Raw genomic sequence first — 13,309 nt, forward strand, 5'->3', positions numbered from 1 at the left:
CCGGGATTCCTCGCCCATCCCGGAGCCCCTAGATCAGAGACATGTGTGTTTATTTTTTTTTTTTATAAAACCTCTGCCCTTGCCCGTCTTGTTAAAGAAGGGATGACCACTCTGGCTCATCCGGGAAGCTCCCTGCCGGTGGTCAGGCTTACTCACGCCCACCTCTCTTACCTCCACGGACCCCTCAAATGAGTGACTTCCTCTCCCTCCCCAGCGCTCTGCTCTCAACTCTCCACTTCACTTTTCCCTCCTGCTTCCAGACTCACCTCCTCCTGGAACCTTCCTCTTTCACCAAGCTCACTTCTAAGGGTTCTTTCCTCTGGCTCTGGCTTTACAACCATTGCATTGTGGGGATTTGGGAACACCTGCCTGTGTGGAGATGTGCTTGGTTCCTGTGTGTTCCAGCTTTCCTTCTAAACTGAGCACTCTCTTTTCCATCTGCCACACATGGATCTCCCCGAGGATAGGATCTCTTTCCTCCTTTCCTCTTCGGATCTGGTGCCTCCTGGGAGCAGAGTCTGTGTCTCTTTCCACTGAACTTCTCCACCGCCATATTTGTGCAGGGGTCCGCCTCTCCACAGATCTCGTCAGCCCAAGGACAAAGGTCTCTGGTAAATGTCTTTGGATGATGATGATGGTGATTTCAAGCCACCGTGTCGAGGAATGTTTTGAAAACAGTGTTTTTAGTGACCCTTTACTGGGCCTCCCTTCCTGTCCGGCTAACAATCATACACTCCCATCCACTAGGACAGTCTTCCCCTTCTCCTCTCCATTCAAAGTACGAGTTAATGTGGGGCGCTTGGGTGGCTCAGTCGGCTGAGCATCCGACTTTGGCTCAGGTCATGAGCTCACGGTTCATGAGTTCGGACCCCACATCAGACTTTGCGCTGACATCGTGGAGCCTGCTTTGAATGCTGTGTCTCCCTCTCTCTCTGCCCCTGCCCCGCTTGCACTCTCTCTCTCTCAAAAATAAAAAAAAAAATTAAAAAAAAAAAGTACAAGTTAATGGAATGCACACACACACACACACACACACCCTCTCACTTCCAGAAGCTCTAAACCTCAGCTACTAGTGTGTGGCTCTGACCTGTCTAAACAGCCCTTGTCACCATAAGCGATGGTCCCCTCTCTGGGGTTGTTTCTAATGCCAGGAGAAAAGCAACGCTGGTAAGGTACCAAGCCAGGGCCCCAGTGAGCTGAACCCTGCACTACACTGTGGCGGGTGCAGAAAGAAACCTCTCATTCCCATTCAGCTCTGCCACCTGCTGACCTTGGGAACATTATTCCACCCCTGCGAGCCTCAGTATCTCCCCAGGATTGTCGTAAGTGTTAAAAGAGACTTCGTATGTAAGGCTTTGGCACACTAAGCAGAGGTACGGCAAGTGTTAGTTCCCTTCCTCCTCCACCCCCAACCTCAACTTCTGGCTCTTCCGTGAGCTTTCCATCTTCTGCACTTGAGACGCTCCCGTGGCCCCTCCATTATGCACTGAACTTGAGGAACACTTGGGCAGAGCTACATGGATCTCTTTCACCATAGCCAGGAGATGATTCAGAGAACAGTGAGAACTTCCTTTAAGGGCCTTCAACACTAAAAGAAGCAGCTGGAGGTTTCTGCAGACCCTCTGTCTTAGGAATTTTAAGCCCGGGCCCTTTGGCTTGAGATGACATAAGGTCCCTTCTGGAGCCTGGGAAATGCATGCATGAGGTTTGGAAGAGAACAGCTTTACATGGTAAGAAGATTGTGGTCAACAGAATAATGGCTCCCCAAAGACACCCCTGTCCCACTCCCCCAGCACCTGGGAACGTATCACCTTACATGGCAAAGGGGGCTTGGAGGATGTGTCTAAATTAAGGAGAGCTGAGAGAGGGGAGATTATTTTGGATTACCCACGGGGCCCAAGGTAATCACAAGAGTCCTTCAGACACAGAAGAGGGATGTGGTGATGGAAGGCAAGGAATGCAGGAAGCTTCTAGAAGGTGAAAAAAAGGAAAGAAAATGGATTCTGCCCTGGGGCCAGAAGGAACGAGCCGGGCTGACTCCTTGACTTTAGCCTCGTAAGCTTATTTTGGATTTCTGACTGTCAGATAACAGATACGTGTTGTGTTCGGCCACGAAGGTTTGTGGGATTTGTTTCAGCAGCCCCAGGAAAAGAGTACAGAGGTGGTTTTCTCTGTCGAACAAGAAAGCCAAGAGTAGGTGACTTTGTTTCCAGGTCTCCCAGCTGCCCGCCCCAGGGCCCGGCCTGAGGTTTTGTTTCAACAGACGTGGCCCGAAGCACAAAGTGCCCTTTTTCCTGCTAAGGGGGCCCCTCCGGGAGGTGATGTGAACATGGTGTGCACCTGGTGCCCCTGACACGTTGAAAGGAAGTGCCAGCTTCCTTAATAAGAACAAACTCTAGGCAGGACCACGTGGGTTAGCCCCGGGAATAGAATTGCCACGTGGGCAGGGGCAACTGGGCTGCATGATCCCTCCTCTGTCCCCAGGAATCACCTGCATGCACCTTCCCCTTGAAAGGTTGTCACAAGGGGGCCTTGGAGACACTGGTCATCCCTTCACACTCTGGCCTAGGAGGTGGCACACTGTCCGTCTGCAGAACTGAACCTGAACCAGGTGTTCAGACAGCCTTCAGGGGAGGCTCCAGGGTACCAAGGGGACGTGCACACTGAGTGACCGGTGCCATCTTCTCTCCTTGTTCCACGTGGAGAGGCCATCTTTCATCCCCTGTTTGGGGATGCACCGTGGCTCGCAAGCTGGGGCCCAGGAGAACCAGGCCTGAGAGATGAACCCTTTCTGGTCTGCCTAAGGCCAGTCTTCTGAGCTCTGGTTTCCAATAAATACTTGTCCTTTCCCTGGTGGCTGCAACTGATCACTTTTCCTCATCAGGAAGCCTGTGCTCCCCACCTATGGACATGACCTGGCTCCCCAGTCAGGCCGCAGGAGAACTGAGAGAAAGCACCCATCACTCAACAGCATGTTAATTATCTACCTACACTTTCGGTTAAAGCACTAAATTGCTCACCGGGCCCCAAGAGTCTTTTGGTTGAAAATTTCATGCCATTTATCCATCCTGAGAGGGAAGGGGGGCTTTCTATGAGTGCCAAAGGCTCAACACATTGTATGCCAGTCATCCCCTGCCAAATCCTGGGAGGAAGGTACTAGTCTATTCCTACTTTACAGCTGAGCAAACTGAGTCTCGGAGAGGATACTTTCCCCAAAGTCACACAGACTTTAATGTGGTGGGTCAAGGGCTTGAACTTGGAACCTATGGCCTTTCACCTCTTGAGTGTGCGGGTCGTTTAAGAAAGGCCACCCTGGTTGTGGGGAGAGCAGGTGGAGAGGGGGTAGAGGGACCATATTGTAAGAAAACTCATGATACATAGTCAGACAATGGAACGGAACAGTTGAAACGGGGACTGCCCTAGATAACCGGTAAGATCTTGCCAAGAAAGGAAGTCAGGAGCTAACTATAGAGCATGGCCATGACTGTCAGAACTCGGCTGGTCTCCGGACTCCGTCACTTCTCCCTGTTGGTGATTTTCCATTCTCCCACTGTTCCCCTGCAGGACTAGCTTTTAAACCCTGAAACCGAAAGAGACAGCCAGGAAGCTAGCAGCCAAGGAGTCTTTGTCCAGTTCTGCAGCTAATTTTGGAGGAGAAAGAAACCCTACAATATGGTGTTTGTGTGGGTAGTTTCGAGAAATGTAAAAATAAAGGGAGCGGGCACTGAATCCTGGGTAGCCGAGAAGCAGGAAGACAGGAGCTTGCAGGAGATGGCCTGGGATGGAGACTCTACCTACCTTTTCTTTCTGGAATAGTTACTGAGCCCCCATGAGGTGCCAGGTCCAGGGCTAAGCTGGGTGGGGTGTGGAGTGGGGTTTAGTTTGGATGGTCGGAGAGTCGTCTCGGGGGAGGTGGCCTTAAGCTGGAATCTGAGGGATGAGAGGGGAGTTGGCCATGTCCAGAAGCAGGGAGAATGATCTAGATAGAGAACACCATATGCAAGGTCCCAGGGGTGAGAGAAAAAAAAAAAGAGAGAGAAAATGGTGATGAGAGAGAAGGGTCTGGTCAGGGACCCTTGTAAACCATGAAGGGGTTTGGCCCTCAGTGTTGTCAGATGCCATTGAATGTTTAAGCAGGGGGTACACCACAGGATTTGTGTTTTGAAAAGTCACTCTTGCTGTCTGCCGAGACCAGCTTTGGAGGGGGACCGGAATGGAAGAAGTGAGAGCGTGAACAGCCATCAGAGAGGTCCAGGCAAGACGCGTGGCCACCTGGACTAGGCTGGTGGGGGGGGGGGGGGGGGGACATGGGGAGAAGAGGGCCGACTCTAGACATTTACTGGAGGGGAAAATCAACCTTACTGAGGAGGTGAATGTAAGAGCTGAGGGAAAAGGAAGAAGCAGGAATCACCTTGGGGTTCCACCTCAGCACATGGAGAGGTGCTGGGTAATTTTCTAAAGTGAGGCACCCTTGAGGTGCAGACAGGTTTTATAATAAGGGATTCTATTTCGGGCAAAGATGAGCTGTTTACACCTCATCGGAGTGGAGAGAGCAAGTAGGCCGGTGGATGTACGCTTCTGGAGCTCAGAGGGGAGGTCTGGGCTGGAGATACGCAAGTGTGGGAACCATTAGCATAACCATGCTATTTAAAGCCCTGGAAATGGAAGAGATGATCTAAGGAGAGAAGGGCAGAAAGCCCTGGGCAAGCCCTGAGGCATTCAGATGGGTAGAGGTCCCGCAGAGGTGGAATAGACCCAGAAGATGTAGGGGGCAACCACCCCATTCACCCAGTTAGCAAACCCACAGGTGGTGGCCTGGGGCATGTGCAGCAGAGGCTGGGGACGCCAAGGCATTAGGACAAGGCCCTTGCCCTCAAGGGGCTCACAGTTTATGCAGGAGCAGCCTTAAGAGCCAATATTTACATTACAGTGTGGTATAGTATTTATAGAGATGGGCCCAGAAGAAGGCACTGGAAGATCCGTCTGTAGTCTCAGGTGCCAGAAACAGGTATGGCTGAGTCTATGGAAGGGGCCGTGGACCTCAGGAAGATGGAGAGAAACGATGCAGGGACTGAGAATTCTTTGGGATCCGGCGTCCTTCCTTGAGACTCCCTAAATCCCCTGGACCCACCGGCCTCTTCCTTCCAGAGCCCCCACAGGCCATGAGCGACGCTAGGGAGCCCTGCTCCTTCCTCATTTCCACCCCACCTCCAGCCCTCTAGGTCCCCTCCTCTGTCCTGACCGGCTCGCTCCCTTAGGAGGAGAACTGTGTTCTGAAACAGGATTAGCTGGACAGCAGAATGGCTGTAGCCTGGAGCCTTGCCCCCCATTATAGCGGGATATCGTCCCAAAAACTGCTACAAAGAAGCAGCAGGAAATGAATCCTGCTGTTGAGAAATCATGCATGTTGACCAGCTTGTATTTCACACTGCTTGAGGAAAAGAGAAATCTGTCTCACTGAGCTTTTCAGAGAGAAACGAGGTCAGTAACCACCCCCCGCCCCCCGTCACTGCAGGCCAGAGCCCTCCACCAACAAACCCCCACTCCTGGCAGCTGCTGAATGCCACGGACTGGGCGCCTCTTGGGTACTTGGCTGCCTGGCTCACGGTGCCCGCGTGGCTCACTCTCCTGTGGTTATGTTGAGTCCACAAACCCGCATAGCCTGGCTCCAACCTCTTCCTCCATCCTTACCTCGCGCTGCCTCCTTCATGTGCCCCGTACCCGGTCCAGTCTGGACAAGCCCTGGGGATCCTGGCTCTCAACACTTGCCTGGTTAATACTCTGCCTTGGAGACTGAGGAGGCTCTGAACCTGCCTTCAGGCTCAGTCTCTGTGTTGGTGCCTCTATTTGTTAAAGCTCTCACTGCTCCGTCGTTCAGAGAGGATTTCTTCTTCCTTTGAACATGTTTAGTATGTTCCTATTTCATTGTTTATGGCTCATTTAATCTTTAATTATAATGCTTTGTGGGCATGCTTTATCTCCCCTCATGGACTCTGTAAACTACAGAAGATCAAGCCTCGTGTCTGGGGTCAAGTCTCATTTATCTCCATCCACAGCTTCAGCAAAGAGCTTGGACATGCTTGTGGAGTGGATGAGGTCTGGTTAAAGTTGCAGAGGGGATGTGTGCTGATGTGGGAAATACAGTCTAGGGCTTGATGTAATTGGCTCCCTGGGAAAACGCACCTCTGCTAAGAGAATCTATGAAGGGATAGAGAGTAGTTTGTCCATCCATCCACCCATCCATCCACCCATCCATCCATTCAACAAATACTTATTAAGCATCTATGCCAGAAGTAATGTTAGATACTGGAGATCTAGTCCTAAGTCTGGATCAGTTCTTGCTCAGGCAGAGATTCTGTCCTAGCCCAGGGACATAGATAATAAACAAAGAAAACATCACGTAGTGGTAAGCGTCACTGATAAAAATAAGTCAGAGTGATGTGCTCTCGTGTGACAGTCAAGTGGTTGGGGAGGGGGTCTCTGAAGAAGCGACGCTAAGGAGAGACCTGAAGTGGGGTTGAGGTGGCAGGGGGAGGTGTGGGCATGAGCTGTCCCAGAGAGGGGAACAGATGGGACAAAGCTTTGAGGTCGGGGAAGGTGGGGACCGAGATGGGATGAGTTTAATGGGTACAAGGAACAGAAGGAAAGCAAGAGTGGCCGGATCCTGGGGAACAGGAGGTGATGGACACAAGTGACCCACAGTTCAGTAGGGAGATGGTGGTGACACAGTCATATGTGCTGACAGAGTGCATACATACAGCATGAGCTTCTGGCCAAGGTATGGATTTGGTCCTCACTCTAAATATTACCGATGTGTGAACTTGGGCAACTTTTCTGAGTCTTAGCTTCTTCCTTTGTAAAATATCTAATTTGTGGAATTTTTGTGAAGCAGATGGTATAATGGAAATAAGCACCCACGCTGTTGACTACAAATGGTAACCTGAAATCCAGGTAGTAACCTAAACACCAGGCATTGCAGGATGAGGGACGACCGGGAGCCCAGAGCTAAGCAGGGACAAGTTAGCCCTTGTCCCGCGGAGGCTTCCTGGCTCTGTCCTCCTTCTCTTCCTCTCCACCACCCGACCTCTCTCCATCTTTTTCTTACCTGATTACATTTCTTTTTATTCTCACCACAGTTTCTTACTCTCAACTTTCCTTCACATTATTTCAAATCCCGTCAGCTCGACTGCCCCAAATTTAGAATCAAGACGTATTTTTAAATACCGATTGTTGAGTATGGTTTTGTCTTCCTTTAGAAATCAGGTGTGTTGGTATGGAGGTTCCTCAAAAAATTAAAAATAGAACTACCTTATGGCCCAGAAATTGCACTGCTAGGTATTTATCCACGGGATACAGGTGTGCTGTTTCAAAGGGACACATGCACCCCCATGTTTATAGCAACACTATCCACAATAGCCAAAGTATGGAAAGAGCCCAAATGTCCATCGATGGATGAACGGGTAAAGAAGATGTGGTATATATATATATACAATGGAGTATTACTCGGCAATCAAAAAGAATGAAATCTTGCCATTTGCAGCTATGTGGCTGGAACTAGAGGGTATTATGCTAAGCGAAATTAGTCAGAGAAAGACAAATATCATATGACTTCATTCATAAGAGAACTTTAAGATACCAAACAGATGAACATAAGGGAAGGGAAGCAAAAATGATATAAAAACAGGGAGGGGGACAAAACACAAGAGACTCTTAAATATGGAGAACAAACAGAGGGTTACTGGAGGGGGTGTGGGAGGGGGGATGGGCCCAATGGGTCAGGGGCATTAAGGAATCTACTCCTGAAATCATTATTGCACTATACACTAACTTGGATGTAAATTAAAAAAAAAAAAAAAGTCAGGTGTGTTGAATGCTGTTACGTCCCTGTTAATGGAAAACTAGCAGCAGCCTCCGCACCTAAATTAAGTAATTTTCTGTGATCCTATGGCCCTCGGATGATTATTTTTTTCCACTGAGATCACTGTCTCTTAATAGAAAATGGCTCCTACCACTGGATTAAAGGATTAGAAAGAGATTGTCTCAAGGCATTCGGGGACTGGTGCGCCAGGAGAAGGTCTCTCCACTGGCTGAAGAGTGGAGATCTGGACGCCCTCCACAGGCCAGTAACCCCTGAGTCACTCCAGGGATGCTCTGGAACATAGCCTGGACATCATGTTCAGCCACTGGCTGGCTTCAGATCTGTGGCTTCCCTGCAAATGTGGAACAGGGCAGAAGGGAGGGCAAGGGCAGCCTGGCTGGGGTCTGCAGGGGAGATGTGCAAAGACAGGATCTGGCATAAAGGGTAATGTGAGATGTCCTTTTCCCATTCTTGCGGCTGCCTGTAAACAAAGGTCAGGAAAGGACAGGTTTCGTGGGTGTGAGTGTGTGTGTGTGTGTGTGTGTGTGTGTGTGTGCGTGCGTCAGGTGGAAGAGGGAGCCACAGAGAGAGACCCCCACATGCTGTTCAAGGCTTGTACTGAAAGGGGCCTTGTGGTTGGGAGAATAAGGTGAGGGGCCAATACGTAAGCCAAATGGAGGCTCTAGCTCTCCCTTGTTTTTCTACTTTCTGGGAAGGGACAATCCAGTAGCTGGTGGTGGCTCGCTGTGGCTGGTAGGTCATCTAGTCCAACTGCCCACTGTTCGGTGGGACACTGAGGACCCAAGCTAAGTGACTTGCCCAAGTCCTCTCTCACACAGAGAGGCAGAGATAAAGGCCTAGTGTACTTTCCTCCATACCAAGTCATCTTTGAGTCTGGGTGATGGCGGTAGGAACATGGTAGAGGGACAGTCTCTCTGTACTCTGACTTTAGGGATCCCAGATGTCTAGCTTCAAGTCCTGCCCTGGCTCATGTTCCAGAGTCTGAGCCCCTTATGCTCAAGGTCTGCCTTTCAGTGGGGCAGGGCTGAGGGGAGCCCTGGGTTGTGCACTGGAAGGTGGCCCAAGACTTATCCATGGACACAGAGAAGCCACGTGGGACAAACAGAGAGTTAACTTTAAAAATGAATAAGGTAGAGATTTTCATCCTCACAGAGGCCGAAATAAGGTCACATGAACTATCACTACAGCTCAAGGATCTCAAATTACACTTGATCTTGCCCAAAAGGCCGAGAAGTGATCAAGGATCTCAAATTAGATGCCAGGAAGGTGCTTAGGGAAAACAAGACCCCCCAGCCCGTGGGGCTGGTCTGATTTGGAGGGGTCTGGCTCCTTGGTGCCTTAGAGGCTCTGCTCCAGAAGGTCAAGGGCAAGTTGTAGTGATGGCAGAAGTTATAGGCACTGGGTCCTCCTGCCATTTTCCTTTGATGCCTCCCGTTCTCAGGTGGCCCCTTCAGTGTCCCTTCTTGGAATGAAGGGCCCAAGGGGGTGGGAGGACTGGGAGGGTGTCCTTAGCTAAGCCTGGCCTCCTGGTTGCCTGGTCTCATCAGTTTATCACTGGCCTGGGCAACAGCTGGAATGGCAAGGGCACACTGAGGAGGGAGCGGGTGGTGCCGGGGCCAGATCTCACATGCCATATGGTAGGGGCCGAGGGGCAGGGGCTTGGCAGGAATGTCTGTTCCCTTCTCCCCACTCCCATGCTAAATAGAATGGTAACGCCCAAAAGGAATTCAACAGTGGGCCTTTGGAAGCCATCTTTCTCTCCCTGCGACAAGTTTTTAAACACATTTTTTTTTTTTTTTTTGCCCAAATCGCTAAATTAATGAAGAAGAATCTGGCTGTTTTCTCTTTGCACCAAGCTCTGAACACGACAGCAGACAGTGGGATGAGCATAAGGAGTGCTCCACGGTGGTAATTCCGCACTGGACCAGGGCCTGGCCTTGGAGCAGGTGCGTGACCTGGCAAGGGGGTGCCCGGGCGGCCTCTAGCTGCTCCCCGTCAAGGGCCACTTGGGAGGGACAGATGGAGGGAGAGACAACCAGCAACCTCCCTGACTTTATCTCAGATTAGGGCTTTTTAACCAGGGGACTGCAGGCCCCTCGACCCTTAGTGAGTTCAGCTCTCGGCCTGCTCAAGACAAAATCAGAAATGCGACGGTTCTGCGACCACTATAGGACATCGAATCAGCACTTACAAATGAGCCTCAAGAAAGCATGGAGCTGAGATGGCTTTCCTGGTGACAGCTACCATTCAAGGAACAGAGAAGTCCTGGGACACAACTCATCCAGAGAGTGGAAAGAGGGAAGCTCCCCAACTCGTTTAATGAGGCCAGCAAAACATTGATACCCTAAGTCGGTTTATTATTAACCTGGCCGGTAGCGGTGATGGCAAGGGCATCCTAGCGTGTGAGAAAGAAAACACGAAGGCCCATCTTGCTATTAATATATAAACACAAAAATGTGAAACACAGTATTGGCCAGATCTGGAGATGCACGGGAAAGATAACCCATCAGGGCCATGTTGGATTACTCCTAGGAATGCAAGATGAATGTAACAGGGGGAAAACTGATGAATGTAATTTGCTTTATGAACAGAATAAAAGCAAAAATCTATTGAAAATAAAATCTTCCTGAAAAAATTCACAGCCCTTCTTATGGAAACTCTCAGGAAACCAAGAGTAGAAGCAAACTTCCTTAGTCTCATAGAAGACGTTTGTGAAAAACCTACGATAAATCGCATACTTTTCGGTGAGATGTTGCAAACATCCCCTTTCAGGCCAGGAACAAGGTAAGATGCCCATTATCACTGCTTTTATTCACCACTGTATTGGAGGCCTCAGCTAGCACAGTCAACTAGAAAAATAAACAAAGGCATAAGGCTTGGAATGGAAGAAACAAAACTTATTCGTGTAGATAATACGATTGTCTATATAGAACACTCTGCAGAATGATCATTAAAGTTAGTAAGAGGGTTTGAAAAGTTTCCTGGACACAGCATCAGTTTCCAAATGTCAGTGATGTTATTATAGGCTAGCAACAATTAGCCAGAAAATTTAATTTAATTTATTTTTTAAAGTTTATTTATTTTGAGAGAGACAGAGACAGTACAAGTGGAGGAGGGGCAGAGAGAGAATCCTAAGCAGGCTCTGCACTGTCAGCATAGAGCCTGAGGTGGGGTTGGAACCGATGAATCGTGAGATTTCTTTCTTTCTTTTTTTTAAGTTTACTTATTTATTTGGGGGGGGGGCACAAGGGGGGCAGGGACAGGTGGAGAGAGAGAATCCCAAGCAGGCTCTGTGCTGTCAGTGTAGAGCCTGATGTGGGATTTGATCCCACGAATCAGAGGATCATGACCTGAGCTGAAAAATCAAGATTCAGATTCAGACACTTAACCAACGACTAAGCCACCCAGGTGCCCTGTTTTGTTTTGTTTTGTTTTTTAAATTTAAGTAATCTCTGCAACCAGAGTGGGGCTTGAACTCACAACCCTATGATCAAGAGTCACATGCTTTGCTGTCTGAGCCAGCCAGACGCCCCTAGAAGAAGACTTCTTAAACAAAATGCAGGAAGCACAAACCATAAGGGATAGGACTGGCAAAGGTAACTACATTAAACAATACTCAAAAAATGAAAAGCCACACCTCAAACTGGGAGAAGATATGGTCAAACCTACATCAAAGATCTGTGTTCAGAATATGTAAAGAACTGTTACATTTCAATAAGAAAGCGACAACACAATAGAAACATGGGCAAGCGACACAACAGATTATTCACAAAAGAACAAACACAAATAGCTTGTAGACGTAAGAAGATGCTGAAATGTAAGTAATTAAGGCAATGCGAGTTTAAACTCGAGTGAGATGCCATTTTTACACCTCACAGATCAGCATAAAGTAGGGCGTAGGAATGGTGAGGAAGGGGTTCACTAGGTGCAATGGTAGGGAGTAGCTGTATGTCCACTTTGGGAAAACCTCTGCCCACACCTAGGAAAGTTGAACTCGCATGTGTCCCAAATTGTACACATGGGTACCAATAGACAGGCTCAAAAGTGTTTGTAGCAATGTGGTCCACGTTAGCCCCAAACTGGAAACAACACCCGCGTGTCCTGATAGCAGAAAGAAGAGATTGTGGCATGGCATGTGGTAGAAAATTATGCAGCAGTGAATAGGGTGAGCTCTGGCTAAGTGAAGATAAGAAGTGAGCCAGAGAAAGCACCACACAGTACGTTTCTATTTCTATAAGGTTCAAAATAGTCTAGAATAAACAACTTCTAGTCTAGGAATAGACGCACAGTTGATAAAGCTATAAGAAGACGAGGGAATGAATAATCGAAATCGAGATAGAAGGGTGTAGGATTAGGGAGAAGCGCATCAGTAGTTTTGAAGGTACTGGTAATGTTCTGTTTCCTTACCTGGGTGACAGACTCATGGGAGATACCGAGCATACATATTTGAAACACTCTTTGGTCTATATGCTAGATTTCAAAATTAAACCACAATAAAAACAATAGAGTTTCACTGCTCACGTAGGGTGTGGTACATTTGGAAGTGGATACCTGTGGAGGTGTACCAGGAGAGCTTGGTCCCAGTTGGGAGAAGGGATGGGGCTTAACTGTTTGCCTGGGTTCCGGCAGGTGTGTTAGACATGGTGGTGAACGCTATGAACGTCCTCAGAGAGAAGGTCGGAGGGACCTGTCCTTCTTGGGGCTGAGAGTGGTCATCGCTGTTAGGGAGAGCGGCCAGACATTCGTGGGTTAAGCCACCAAGACATGAGTGACACAAAAATCCTTTTCAAACGCTATTACTCAAAGCTGATCCCCCCAACAACTCAAGCAGCATTTGCACCTGACTCGAAAGGCCGGCTCTGTACAGGGGTGCGTCCCCTAGTCTACAAGTGGATTGTGTGGGGCTGGTGGGGCGGTCTGATAGGTCAAGGGAGAAAGTTTAGTTTAAAAGTAGTATTTGCTTTGGGGCTGGGGCTCAAACCTCACAGGGGTGATGACAGACTATGGGAGGTTTCTCATGAGAAGCCAGCATGGCTGAGCAAGGTGGTCTGGGGACCCGGCCACCAAACTGGGGTGGGATGAAAGGAAATGAGACCAAGGGATGAGGCTGGGGCCTAATGCAGGGCTTTGACTCTATGCTGATGATGGAGACTTGACTCTCTGTTCGCCAGAAGCTGTTGGCAGCTCTTAAGTAAGGGAAGTGTTAGGATTTGATCCAAAATTTCGAAACGTTGAGCTGGGGGCTAGATGGAGGTTGGCCTGGACAAGGGAGGGGCAGGAGGCAGGGTGACAAGTGGCACTGGCCTGAGCCGACACAGGGACCCTGGGTTTGGAGAAGATCAGAGAGAAGCCCTGCTTAAAACTGTCCTCAACATGAAGGTAGCACCAATGTCACAGTGACGATGTAGGGGGACTTGGGCTGTTTGGGGA

General features: G+C 49.2%; 1 long non-coding RNA gene across 2 annotated transcripts in view; it reads left to right on the forward strand.

Annotated features, from left to right (window-relative positions):
- LOC102956486 overlaps positions 1 to 13,309 on the forward strand; it is a 36,789-nt gene that overhangs the window by 19,963 nt on the left and 3,517 nt on the right. The window contains exon 3 of one of the 2 annotated variants that reach the window (XR_006213840.1): positions 9,705 to 10,429. The exons of the other annotated variant lie outside the window; for it this stretch is intronic. This is a non-coding gene — a long non-coding RNA (uncharacterized LOC102956486). Of the gene's footprint in view, positions 1 to 9,704; positions 10,430 to 13,309 lie in introns of those variants that run through there. 2 annotated transcript variants of the gene reach the window in all.

The sequence above is a fragment of the Panthera tigris genome, chromosome F3, assembly GCF_018350195.1.
Source record: "Panthera tigris isolate Pti1 chromosome F3, P.tigris_Pti1_mat1.1, whole genome shotgun sequence".
Taxonomy (NCBI): Eukaryota; Metazoa; Chordata; class Mammalia; order Carnivora; family Felidae; genus Panthera; species Panthera tigris.